This window comes from Narcine bancroftii, chromosome 3, assembly GCF_036971445.1.
Source record: "Narcine bancroftii isolate sNarBan1 chromosome 3, sNarBan1.hap1, whole genome shotgun sequence".
Taxonomy (NCBI): domain Eukaryota; kingdom Metazoa; phylum Chordata; class Chondrichthyes; order Torpediniformes; family Narcinidae; genus Narcine; species Narcine bancroftii.
The window spans coordinates 222,207,612-222,222,016 of record NC_091471.1 but is presented as its reverse complement, the minus strand read 5'-3'; the positions used below and the strand labels follow the sequence as shown (position 1 = coordinate 222,222,016).

General features: G+C 43.5%; 1 protein-coding gene across 8 annotated transcripts in view; it reads right to left on the bottom strand.

Annotated features, from left to right (window-relative positions):
• LOC138758165 (ankyrin-2-like) overlaps positions 1 to 14,405 on the bottom strand; it is a 355,676-nt gene that overhangs the window by 225,551 nt on the left and 115,720 nt on the right. The window contains exon 1 of one of the 8 annotated variants that reach the window (XM_069926707.1): positions 5,701 to 5,783. The exons of the other annotated variants lie outside the window; for them this stretch is intronic. The gene's annotated coding sequence lies outside the window, so the exon portion shown is untranslated. Of the gene's footprint in view, positions 1 to 5,700; positions 5,784 to 14,405 lie in introns of those variants that run through there. 8 annotated transcript variants of the gene reach the window in all.

The following is a 14,405-nucleotide window of genomic DNA, read 5'->3' as shown; positions in this document are numbered from 1 at the left end:
CTGTCAGTTGACCCAGAGTCAAATAAGCAATTGGTGTAGTGTCCATGCACTTTAATCAGTTCTATTGCTTTAGTGAGGGGATGAGAGCATTGCTGGTTTAGTGTTATTGAAGCAGCCACTGATCCAGTTGACAGGGGAGTTCCGCGTGATGGCGTCACGCAACGGGATGACGTCACGCAACGGGATGACGTAGTCAACGCTGGAGGAGCAGGTTGGAGGACCTCCCGGAAGGGCTGTTGTGGCGGCGTCGGCGGATGAAAGGTAAGTAGTGGGATTCGTAGTTGCTCATGGTTGGGAAGGTCGTCGGTCGCGGCGGTCGGGCCCCGGCGGTCATCAGCGATCGACGCTAGGGTGAGTACCTGGTTGGTCGCGGCGGGTCCCCAGTTAGTCGTGGTGGCCGCACCGGCGGTGGCAGCAGGGGAGCAGGCAGCAGCGGCGGTAGCATTGGCCCCGGGGGTGTCTGTGGCGTCGGCAGCAGCAGCGGTTGCCACAGTCGGGACTGAGGCCGGGTCGAGTGTTCCGCACGGGGGCGAGAGGCAGGCCAACACCATGGTTGCGAGGGTGGGCTGCCCTTTCCGGGTTCAGGCGTCTCCGTGACGTCAGGCGTTGCCATGCAGGGGAGTCCTCGCTCTCAATGGATGAGAGCTCTGGGGAAGAAGAGTTTGAATGGGATAGTGGCGATTGGGCTTCACATGAGGCACTGTGTTTGCCGGCGCCCATTGTAGACCTACAGACTGCAGCAAAGTGGCCCTTTTTAAGGCACTTCTGGCACCTGGCTTTTCTTGCTGGGCACTGGGACCTGCTGTGCTTGTCCCTCCCGCAGAAATAACATTTTGGGTTCGCACGGGGCAGGATAGCAGCAGTCGACAGGCCGTCAGTATCTCGGGGGGTGGTAGGGTAGAAGGGCACTCGACTCACATCAGAATGAGGGGTCCAGTCCCTAGAGAACTTGGTGGACTTTAAGGCTGCATCCTCCATTGTGATTGCAATCCAGGCCACGTCCTCTAGTTTTTCTACCCCTTGCTCGAGCAAGCGCAGCCTCACTTCGTTCGATCAGAGCCCGGCCACATAGGCAACCCGGATGAGATCGTTTGTGATCTCGGCAGCAGTTTTGTCCACAGTTACAGTCCTTGCCCAACGCCTTTAATACTTGTAAATATGCCCTGCTGGACTCCCCGGGCTGTTGCTTCCTCGATACAAGCACGAGCCGGGTATGAACTCTGTTTACCGGTTGATCATACAGTTCTTTCAGTACCTTTATGGCTGCGGTGTAAGTGGCCTCATCCTGGATGTTCTCGTAGACTCTCAAAGACACCATAGACAGCAATGCTGTTAGACACTGGTTATCCTCCTCTACCTGAATGAATCTCAGGAAGTTTTCAAAGTTCAGCAGCCAGAACTTCCAGCTTTGAAGGCTGTAGCTGACTGTGGGTCGATATCAAGTTTTTCTGGCCGAGTTAAACGCTCCACCCCTTTCAAAAAAAAATTCTTTTTTCTTTTTGCTAATAAAATTGTAGAGCTCATTGAAAGAATCAAAGAGTTGTTGATCCAAACCAAGGCTTTTATTAGCAAAAGACAGGAGCTCTTCACAGGTGGCCGACCAGTCCGGAATGATCCGACCTGGCTCGGGACCCAACCCTTTAAGGCCCAGACAGTAGGCGTGGCTTAGCTCTCAGCCAATCGCTCTAAGCACAGACTAGATACTGTAACTATATACACTGTATACATTGGTGATAGATCTGTACTATCACACCAGTACATATCTTAATATTTACAGGGACTTTCTACTTATCTGTATGACTTACGACAGAAGGATTTATTAGCTCAAAACCCACCCCTGGACTATCCTATTCATTCTGTTAAACCTGGTGATTGGGTATATGTAAAAGCATGGCAAGACCATAAACTAAAACCGATATTGGACGGCCCTTATTGTGTACTCCTGATTACAGACACTGCAGTGCGAACAAAAGAAAAGGGGTGGACTCACATAGAATGCATTAAACAAGCTAACCCACGAAATAAAGGCATTAATAATACCCCCTCCAGCTGGCATGCTGTCTCACATCCTTCTGGTCTGAAAGTTACACTACGCTGGGAAAAAGTGCTGTAATGTTATTTTTATTATTTGCTGTATTGTTTTTCTGCTGGTTCCCAATTTTTGGGAAACCACCCAATTGTATACAATGTATTAAGTCCTCCTGGAATAGGGGCAGCAGAGGTGAAAATTACTTTGAGGAATGGACAAGTTTACCTTTAGAATGCAGACAGGGCACAGGTATAGACTCTATTCATAGTGGGGTACCTTATTTAGTATGGTTTAATTTAGGATCCCAACATGGACCAGGGAAACAGACCTGCCCTAGGGGAGTGGATTGGGTTGGCATCCTGGCCTCTACAGATATTAAAGAGATGAGTGCTAAAAATATGGTACAAAGAAGATGGTGGGAAAATGATAGGCAGAACATTTGTCAGGGCTATACCTGGAGTAGGGATGAAGGGGGTATATATGCTAATGCTCGCAGAGAAGCTGCTACTCACAGATTAGGTAACAATAAATGCTCCCCCCCAACTTGGCATCTTGTAAATCATCCTTTGGATCACGAATGGATTCAGAAGGCTAAAGGGAAGGCTAAAGGCAAGGCTAAAGGCAATCACTATGAGGGCAATTCGAATTGTAAATGGCTCAGGCTGTTCCCGACTACCACAGCTGTTTGGCATTTAAACCGTTTAACCAGACTCCAGGCAGTTTTGAAGATTCTCACCAAACAGACAGCAATGGCCTTGGATTTATTGGCTGAAGAACAATGACGGATACGAGCTACAGCTTATCAAAACCACCTGGCTCTCGATTACTCGTTAGCTGCTGAGAGCAGCGTTTGTGGAAGATCGATTGATGACAATGGTCACAATGGTCAGGCGGTTGAACTTTTTACTGGTGACTGGAGGTGGATACACACAGCCCTTATAGCAGTTGGACTCATTACTTTACCCATCATGAAACTTCCCTGCCTAATGACTTGTGTGCAGTGTTTAATTCAACGGACCCTTCGTCAGATCCCTACAACCCAAAGGATGTACGTTTCCCAAACTCCGTCTGATGATGCTGAGATTACAGTTCGTTTACTGACTCGCTGGGAAAAAGACCAAGTTTCCAGTTGAGAATTTACTAAGCCTAGCTAAAGAAAAAATGGGGATTGTGAGAGATAATAGATTATAGGAAGTAAAGTTAGTATGAATAAAATAAAGAATTTTAGACTAGACTAGAGGAAGTTAAGTAAGTGCTGAATAGGGATGAATTCGGCAAGTACAATAGAAGAAAGGTCTTATAGTGATAGAAAGAACTAGCAAGTTCTGCATATAGAATTAGTAAGTCCTGGGGGTTGAGAGGTGTGAATAAGGACAAAGGCAGATTCATGAATGAGGACAATGACATGATGGGACCCAGACAGGATACCCCATGGTCTTCCAAGTTTACAGAAACTGCATGTAGGCAGACAGAATTACCAAATGCCAAACCAATCCAGGAGGCAGAAGAATGTTAAGGGGGTGGTGGGGGGGGGGGGGGGGGGCGGTATCTCTACACTGAAATGAACTGTATAAAAGTTGGGTGAGCCCAAGTATGTGTGTGTATTCCCATGGTAAGGGGAAGCACCCAACTTTGCACTGTTGTCCAATAAATGTTCTTTGTTCTCAATTTTTGTCTCAAGCGAAATCTGTGAAGGTATTTCTGTTTCTCACACCACTCGTGAACGATTGTGCGTTGCAGTTTCAAAAGCTCATGATGCCACTTAAGAGTGGCCATAATAAGTCTAGTTCTCATGATTGCAGTTTAGATTATCTTCTAGGTCTACTTCATAAGAGCATATCTTTCAGAATGTGATCTATTCATTATGAACAGATACCACCATAATAATCAATTCAAGGAAAAGTATCATGATGTTATCTTGTGCCACTCAGTTGGGCTTAAATTAGAGCGGCAGGGGGTGGGGACCAGAGCAGCAGGGTAGCACGTGGAGGACTTTACAGGATGGCATATGTTACAGCAAGTCAGTCTATATGTTACAGCAAGTCAGGACGAGAAGATTCAGATAAAGATAGGAAGACTGATGAGCTGAACTGCGTTCATTTTAATGCTCGCAGCATTATGGGAATGGCAGAACTTCCCTGGATCAGTTCTTGGAATGATGCTGTTGTAGCCATCTCAGAAAGTTGGCTGCAAGAGGGAGAGGACTGGTAACTCAGTGTTCCTGGATTTCATTGTTTTAGTGGGGTTGCATTACCAATCAGAAAGTGTGTTTTGGCTAAGCTCAGAGAAAATGTAAAGGAGAGCTCAGAGGATGTCGAGGCTCTGAAAGGGTGCAGATGAGATTTACTACGATGTTGCATGCATTAGAAGGCTGGACTATAGGAGGTTTTCTCTGCTGATAGACCTTTATAAAATTATGAAAAACATCAATAGAGACATCAATTAGAATCTTTTTTCCAAAGCTAAAACATCACATTCCAGAGGAATGTGAGGGGGATAAGTTTAAAGGAGATGTGTGGGGCAATTTTTTTTATATTTAAACAGAATGGTAGGTGCCTGGAATGGGCTGCCAGAAATAGTGGGGGAACCAAACACAATAATAACATTTCACAAACTTCTTGATTGGCACATAAATATTCAGAGAACAGAGGGATATGCATTGCATGCAAGATTTTGAGTTCAAATGAGACATCCTGTTTGGCGCATGTAGGCCACAGAGCATATTCGTGTGCAATATTGTTCCATGCTCTGTATTTTAAACAGGGATATAATTGTGGTTTATTTTGCAATGGAGAAGGAACACTGTTAGAGACTAAAGAAACCCTTAAAAAATAAAGATGCAAAAGATTACACAAATCCTGCAAAGCACGTGGCATCATAACGATGGAAATGTTTCATACTGATTCCTCGGATGGAAGGATTGTTCCCTGAGGAGAGATTAAACAGGAAGGCCTGAGCTCTCCACCATTGCAAAGAACATGAGACGATCTCATGGAAGCTTGACTGCAGTTTCTGCTGGCTAATGACTCCAGAAACTGGTGTCTGCACATCAAAGTAAGGTCATGAGGAGGAGTTCTGAGGGAAGTGAATCTTTTAAAATTGTGACGAACACACACAAAAAAAACATTTTTTGATAACAAAGGAACATGAACACAAAAGTGACATTGAGGTAATACTAATCCAAGGCCTCATTGAGTGGTGAAGCAGACTTGAGGGACCAACTGAATTACTGCCTCTTCTGTTGCCTGGCTTTGGTTCCCAAAACTGGTTAAACAGCAATTATTTTTTGTGTGAATTCCATGTCCCTGAAACTGTTGCATCTCAACAGTTATCCTTCTATTCTGTTAGATCAGCCATTCTCAACTTTTTTCTTGCCTAGGGCTCCTCTCAAAGTTTATGGGGCCCCTTCCCTGCGAAGCAATCAAGTCTCCTATCGACTACATTGAAAAATATTCATATTACGCAAGGAGAAAATAAAGCAAGGTTTTTACTTAAAAGTGCTGTGGCCACTAGGGGGTTAGGTTGCCTAACCCTGGCTGCTGGTTGAGAATGACTGCTTGAGATTAAAATACAATTATCAGGTAAAATTATTGCTAAGCACAGAAACGTGAAGACATGCACAGACTTTGGTTTCGAGGACACTGGGAGAATTATCAATCTGCTGTTAATACCTTTGCAGTGGCATGAGGCAAGGCACCTTTCTCCAGCAGCAACAGCGCCACCTTCTGATTGTCATAGTGAGCAGCAACATGAAGTGGGGTGAGACCGTTCTGTAAGAATTCATCTTTGTTAATACATTGCTGTTTGTTAGTCAACCACAACTACAACAAAAAGTGCTTTCAAGTAGTATTTAACAGACAGAAATCAGAAATGACAAGTGCAAAACAAGAAGTGAAAAGCAGATTATTGCCTTGTGGATGATCTTTTCTGCTGAACTGCTGAGCATGCACTGCATTCCACATGAAGAAGCTCTGATCATTTAACGTTGGTGCAATAAATTGGAAAGGCACTCTTTTCTCTTCAGCAGAATATCCCAAGACTGGTGGAGAAACAGCGATGAAGGCAATTTTATTCAATGCCAGAAACTAAATCTTTTTCTGAAGTACTAACAGAAAGCTGGAATGGCTGTGCAAAATGCCAAGGACTGGGTCGGCCATGGCACCAGGATAATCATTATAGGTGGACCCTTCCCCATTCCTCCCAGAAGGAAAATCACAAAAGGAAATGCAAAACCACCATGACAAACAAAAGGATTTTATTGGAACATTGAACATTGCTTGCAGTGTGGACCCTTAAACCCACAATGTTTCTACGACTTTTGGAAACCTTCTCCAAAGCAGCCAACTGCCTCCCTCCCTCACAATCCACAACCCTCCATTTTCTTTTACATCTGTGTCTATCTAATAATTCCTGAGATGCCCCTATTGTATGAACCTCAACCACAACCCCTGGCAGCAAATTCCATGGGTCCAGCACTCTCTGTGTTGAAGACCCACCTCTCCTCTGACATCTTCCTGAAGCTGTCTTCCACTCACCTTGAACAGATGCCCTCTGATATTGGCCATTTCTAACCTGGGATAAAAGGGTGCTGGCTGTCCTCGCGATCAGTGCCCCTCATAACCTTTTGCATCTTGATTAAGTCACCCTCACCCTCCATCACTCCAAAGAGAATAGACCTAGGTTGCCTAACCTTTCCTTAAAAGACACATTCTCTAATCCAGGCAACATGCTAGTGCATCTCCTTTGCATCCTTTTCAAAGCTTCCATATCTTTCCAATAATGAGGTGACTAAAAGTGAACAGTACTCCAAGAGTGATCAAATCAGATTTTTATGGATCCGCAAATTCACCTTTTGTCTCTTGGTCAAAAATCCCCAGACTGATGAAGGCCAACACACCAGATGTCTTCTTAACCACTCTTTCAACTTGATAATTTTAAGGGATCTATGGATGTGGACCACAAGATCCTCTGTTCCTTCACACAACTGAGAATTCTATTATTAATCTTCAAGTCCACATTCAGGTCCAATTTGTCAAAATGCATCATTTCACATTTTTCTGGACTGAACTCCATCTGCCTAACTCTACATCCGGGACATCGTCCAACAACCCTCTAGACCATCTACAACACCTCCAGGTTTCTGTCATCTGTAAACTTACTTTACCAACCCCTTCATTCCCTCATCCAAGTCAATTTTAAAGATTTCAAAAAGCATTGGTGCCAGAATCGATCCACATGCAGTTGACGATTTTATAGCCAAGGTTTGGAGAATACAAAAATAGGTGGAGCCGAGGAAAGTGTTGAGGAAGTAGAGAGTCTGCAGAACCTTGCATAGGTTGGTAGACTGGGCAAAGAAGTGGTAGGTGGACTTCAGCATAGGGAAGTGGATGGTCATGCACTTTGGTGGAACGAATAAAGAAGGAGACTATTTTCTTCATTGGAAGAAAATTTGGAAAGTGGCAGTCCAAAGGGGGTCATGCAGAATTCCCTGAAGGTTCACTTGTAAGGAAGGCAAATGCAATGCTAGCAGTCATTTTGAGAGGATGGGAGTATCAGGGAAAAGATGTAATGCTGAGTGTTAAGAAGGCACTTGGAGTAATATGAGCTATATTGGGCCCGATATCTAAGGAAGAATGTTTTGTGAGACATGACAAACCCCTCACAAAGCCAGATGAAGGTTTATGAGAATGGCCCAGGGGAATGAGAGGGTTAATGTGTGAGAAGTATTTGATGGCTCTGTGTCTGAACTTGCTGGAGTTTAAAAGGATAGAGTCAAATAGAGAACGACATGGCCACAAAGAAATGTTGATGAACGGAAGTCCAAGAGGCTCGCAGAACCTTGAACAGTTGAACATAAGAGGCAGGCTCTCTGTCAACCCACAATGTCTGTGCCAACTATGATGTTAATTTATACTTCATGTCTGTGTGCATATACATATGTCCCTTTGTTCCCTATCTGTCTACAGTACGTGTTTGTCAAAATGCCATTGGAACTGCTTGCACCTACTACCATCTTTATAATAAACTTGTCATAAATTTCCTTTAAACTTGCCCCCTCTCACCATAAAATACTATAGCACAGCATCAGGCCTTTGGCCCTTCAAGTCTCTGCTAAACTGTTATTCTGCTTATTCCCACTGGGATGGGTATGGACGATATCCCTCCATACCCATCCCATCCATGTATGTCCAAATTTTTCTTAAATGTCAAAATTGAGCCTGCATTCATCAATTCAGCTGGCAGATTGTTCCATGCTCCCATCACTCTCTGCATGAAGATGTTCCCTTAATGTTCCCTTTGAACATTTCCCCTTTCACCTTAACTCAGGTCCTCTAGTTTTTAATCTTACTCAACATCAGTGGAAAAAGCCTGCTTACATTTATTGTATCCATACTCATCAGAATTGTGTATACCTCTTCAAATCTCCCCTCATCCTTATACGCTCCAGGGAATAAAGTCCTCACCTGTTTAATCTTTCCCTGTAAATATAACTCAGTTCCTGAAGTCCAGGTGACATCCTAGTAAATCTTCTCTGCAGTCTTTCAATCTTATTGATATGCTTCCTGTAGTTTGGCGACCAGAACTGCACACAATTCTCCAAATTTGGCCTCACCAATGTCTTATACAACTTTGTCATAACATACCAACTCCTCTACTCAGAACTTTGATTTATGAAGGCCAACATAACAAATGCTCTCTTTAAAATTCTATTTACATATGACACCACTTTCAGGGAATTATGCATCTGTATTCCCAGATCCCTCTATTATACTTCACTCCTCAGTGTCCTACATTGCTTAAACATCCCAAAGTACAACACCTCACATTTGTCCGCATTAAATTTCATTTGCTATTTGCAGACCATTTCTCCAGCAGGTCCAGATGCCTCTGAAAGCCTTCCTCTGTGTCCACTGCATGTCTAATCTTTGTATCATCTGTAAATTTGCTGATCCAATTTACCACATTATCTTCCAGATTGTTGATATAGATCAGGGGTGGCCAAACCGCGGCTCTTTGACATGTTCTGTGCGGCTCGCGGGAAGGGTAGGTGTCGGCAGCGGGGAGGGTAGGTGTCACCAGTGGGGAGGGCAGGTGTCGGCAGCGGGGAGGGTAGGTGTCGGCAGTGGGGTGGGTAGGTGTCACCAGCGGGGAGGGTAGGTGTGAGCAGCGGGGAGGGTAGGTGTCACCAGCAGGGAGGGTGGCTGTCAGCGGGTCACCATCTGACTGTCAACAGCCTGCCCACTCCTAAGCGCCTGAAAGCTGCTAGCCGCTTTGCCTTGCTGCTTTCAGGTGCCTTGGGGGAACGTTTAGTGTGTAGACTTGATTAGAAATTGTTCCCTTTGAAACAGGGCTTCTTCACTACCTGCAGTGTATCTGCATTTTGCAAATGGATGATGTGCAAAACAAGGATTGGAAAATACTTTTCCCAACAAAACTGTACTGGGGTGGGCAACTTCCCACGCCGGCCGCACCAGCCCTGATGTCTTGCGTTGGGGAGTTGGGTCACCAGGCAGAGGGGAAGCACTCAGAAGTGGAGAATATACCTCCCCGAGGTGGGTTGAGTGAGTACACTTCGGGGATGGGTTCTCCGTTTTCAGGTGCCCTCCTGACAGGCACATTTGGGTACTTTAGGTGGCTTTACATTTGGGTATTATAGCCACCTGAAAGGGGCTAATGATAATGTTAGTGGGTGTGGCTTGTGATTGCGTGATTGCTACAGCTCTAAAACATCTGAAGTTTATGGTATGTGGCTCTTATGTTAAGTAAGTTTGGCCACCCCTGATATAGATGATAAGCAACAATGGAACCAGCAATGATCCTTAAGGCACACCCCTAGTCACAGGCCTCCAGTCAGAGAGCCAATCATCCACTACCATTCTCTGGCTTCTCCTGCATAGCAAATGTCAAATCCAGTTTACTACCTCACCATGAACACCAAGTGACTGAACCTTCCTGACAAACCTCCCGTGCAGGACCTTATTAAAGGCCTTATTAAATGGCCTTTCCTTCATCCACATTCCTGATAACCTCTTCAAAAATCTCCATGATTGGTTAAACATGAACAAAGCTATGCTGCCATTTCTCAAGTAAATGCAGATGCAAAAATCCAATTTAGGATCTCCCTTGAATCTTTTGGCAAAGCACTCTCATCTTCTAGGACAAATTTTGATACTTACTATCCTTGTTTTAACATACCTGCCAAAGCCTTTAAGATTTCCCTCACCTTGTCTGCCAAAGCTCTCCTGATTTCTATCTTAATTTTTTTCTTGCATTTTTTTTACATTCCTCAAGTACCTCATTTGCTACATGTTGCCTCTACCTGTTATACACCTCTCTTCTTCCAAACCAGATTCCCAAAAACCAATGTTCCCTATATCAATTAACTTTGCCTTTACTGCTGACAGGAACATACAAATTCTGTACTCTCAACATTTCACCTTTGAAAGCCTTCCACTTACCAAGCACGCCCTTGCCTGAAAACAACTGTCCCAATCCATGCTTTCAAGATCTTTTCTCATTTTCTCAAAATTGGCCTTTCTCCAATTTCGAATCTCAACCAGAGGACCAGACCTATCCTTATCCATACTTAGCTTAAAACTAAGGGCATTATGATCTCTGAACCCAAAATGTTCCACTACACATATATCGTTCACCTGTCCTGCCCAGTTCCCCAATCAAACATCCAGTGTTGCACTCTCTTTAGTTGGTATCTCTATGCATTGATTTTTAAAACTTTCCTGAACACATTTGACAAATTCTAGCCCATCTAGCCCTTTTACTGCTTCGGATTCCCAGTCATTATGTTGAATGCTAAAAATCACAACTTGACATTTCCTGCGGCTATCTCTCTGCAGATTTGCTCCTCCAATTCTCACTGACTACTGTATGGACCAAACTACAACCCCATTAATGTGTTCATATTTGTTCTGCTGAGTCAGCAATAATAAATATATATAAAAACAGCACCTGTCCTTCCAGGGGATTCTCTTGTTTCACACCAACTGAGATTGAGTTGAAACTTCATGGGGAAAATCTTGATGTTGTGGTTCAGCAATGGACATTATGAGGTGGAAATGCAACTTAATGGAAAAATTAAGGGAATATAACTCTGTCTAGATGGACTATAGAACATCACAGCACAGTACAGGCCCTTTGATCCACGATGTTGCGCTGACCTTTTTAAACCCACTTAAAGCTATAAATACAACATAGGACATTACAGCAGAGTAGATTCCACTTATACACCATGTCCCTCCTGTTTATTCAGTGATAAATTGTAAACACAAGTTAGCCATTCTTTATTTTGGTTCGAAAGAGATAAATTATACAAAGAAAACATGGAAAATAGGTGTAGGCGCAGGCCATTTTGCCCTTCAAGCCTACACCGCCATTCATTTTGATCGTCTAATCAGTACCTCCCATCTCCCCATACCCCCTGATCCCCTTAGCCACAAGGGCCAAATCTAACTCCCTCTTAAATATAGATAAGGAACCGGCTTCAACCACGTCCTATGGCAAAATTCCACACATTCATCATTCTCTGAGAGAATTTTTTTTCCTCATCTCAGTCCTAAAAGACTTCAACTGTGACCCCTGGTTCTGGTTTTTCCCAACATCGGGAACAACCTTCTTGCATCTAGCCTATCAAATCCCTTAAGAATTTATAAATTTCTATAAGATCCCCCCCTTAATCTTCTAAATTCTAGTGCGTAAAAGCCTAGTCGATCCAGCCTTTCTTCATATGCAAGTCCTGCCATCCCTGGTATTGATCTAGTGAACCTTCTTTGCACTCCCTCTATGGCAAGGATGTCTTTCCTCAGATAAGGAGACCAAAACTGTACACAATACTCCAGGTTTGGTCTCACCAGGGCCCTGTACAACTGCTGTAGAACCTCTCTGCTCCTGTACTCGATTCCTCTTGCTATGAATGCCAACGTACCATTCGCTTTCCTCACTGCCTGCTGTACCTGCATGCCCACTTTCAATGACTGGTGCACAGCGACACCCAGGTCTCAATCTGGATCCACCTGATTTTGTCAGAAGTAAAATGTGAACCACAGTGGTATCATTATCATCTGCTCTGGCATCCGGGGTATTTCATGAATGTAAGAGGGTCAGAAGGTTTGCAGCAAGCCCTGATACTGATACTTATTCCTGCCTCTCAGCAATCCTGAGTTTGATGTGAGGGTCCACATAAAAATACAAGCAGAAGATCTTAGCAATGTTAAGTTCAAGTTTATTATCATCTGACTGTGCACATACAACCTTCTGTGTGTGCATCATAAAAAGCTTCTGTAAAACAGCTCAGCATCTCAGGGGTAGACTAGAATCCTAAAACATCTGCAATTTTAAATGTTTGGTCACGGAACGGACATTGGCAGACTGAATATAAAAGAAGAAATATAAAACAGCTCTGCCATTTCTTGTGATTCATGAATTATTCAGAAATATTGTTGTGAGGCAAAAATTGCTTCAGACTTGAAAACAAAGCAACCAAAAGGTGAGGGGAATGGTGGGGGAAAGGGCCATGCAGGCAACATTTCTGCATTCTGGACAAACAACACAATCACAATGACATTCAATTTCATTTGCATTGGCTTGTTGGCAATGGAAGTTTTATTCAGTGACCTCAGGGGCCATGGACTTTATGCATGAGCCAATGACATTATGAATATTTCAAATATCATTGCAAATTTATTTTTGAAGTTCAAAACGATAGAGGGCAGAATTGCACTGGTTTGATCTTCTCATTGCCCATCAAACTAACACATGCACATTCCAAGCTGAACTTTTAAAAATCTCTCTGAACTTGCCTTGCCAGCAGAGTCTGGAGAAGCTGAGCGCTGCAGAAGGAGTTTGGCCACATCAAGACTCCCATACTTAGCTGCAACATGTAGAGGGGTAAATCCCTTCTGCGACAGGGGACAGAGGAAACATAACTCCTACTTAGTTAAGAGGCATGCTTGGAATACAGTATAAATACAAGGACACAAGCATACTGTATTACATGAAAGGGAAAAAATGGGCAAGGTTAAACAATGTCAAATATTAGTCATTTTACCATATATGAGACATTTATCAGCCAAAGTTAGGGAGTTATGCAATGAGGAACTTTGTAATACCGCTCCTTGACAGATTAGCAACATCAACTACCTGAAACAGAAGAGTTAGTGAGAGTGGATACAACACCTGTGGCTGTGAGGAATGCTAACTTGGTGGATAGTTTTCAGTTCCCTCGTACAGTTGCTTTGAAACCACGTAAAATATTGTCTTAAAATGAATAAACATGATGTCAAAATAGAAAATGTCAATAACCACTGCAAAATACTCTGAACTATGGCTGGCCTCCTGATCCACTCGGGTCAGCCAAAGCCCATTTATGATCTGTCCCTGATGTGTTAGCAAGGCTGGCGAGCTGATATTTATCATGTCTCAGTCAGATACACTTATGACTGCAAATAATGTACATGGAGTCAGTCGGAGGAGACTGCCACATGAATCAACGTGCATGTTAGGCATCATGTAGCATAGCTCCAGATGTCTATGCCTGAAAAGTATTTGCATTAAAAACAGCTATATTTAAGTATTTGTCCTGAAATAAAGTGAGGAGAATACAGATTCAAAATGATAAAATAAATTTCCAGTATCGAGGAACCGAATAAGAGTGAATTTGATGAAACAGTTAAAAATAAATAGGTTTAACCATATATCTTGTGGAGGAATCTGAACCAACTGGGGGTATGAGCTAGTAAATAGCAGATGGACAACGGTAAGATGTTGAATTTTGGAAGGACAATCCAGGGTAGGACATACACAGTAAATGGTAGGGCACTGAGGAGTGTGGAAGAGCAAAGAGATCGAGGAATGCAGTTACATAATTCCCTAAAGGGGTGTCACAGATAAACAGGATTGTGATGAATGCTTCTGGCATCTTGACCTTCATAATTGAGTATAGGAGTTGGGATGTTATGGTGAGGTTGTCTAAGGCATTGGTGAGGCCAAATTTGGAGTATTGTGCACAGCCTGGTCACCAAACTACAGGAAGCATAACAGTAAGACTGAAAGAGTTCAGAGAAGATTTACTCGGATGTAGCTGGCGTAATGATAGTGATCATGTTTGCATGGCCACTAGCAAGGCTTTGATTATAGTTACTGTTTGATTAGACTTGACTGCCAGCAGGGGGCTGACACACAGCATGCAAGATCTGCAATAGAGGCTTGCAGCCTCATGGTGCTGTTTACATCAACTTTAATGTAAAGAACTTTTTCTTTCATCCATGTGTTGTCTTAAGAACTCACATAAGATGAAACAACTGGGTCTTCAGGAGTTGAGTTACAGGGAAAGATTAAACAGGTTAGGACATTATTCCTTGGA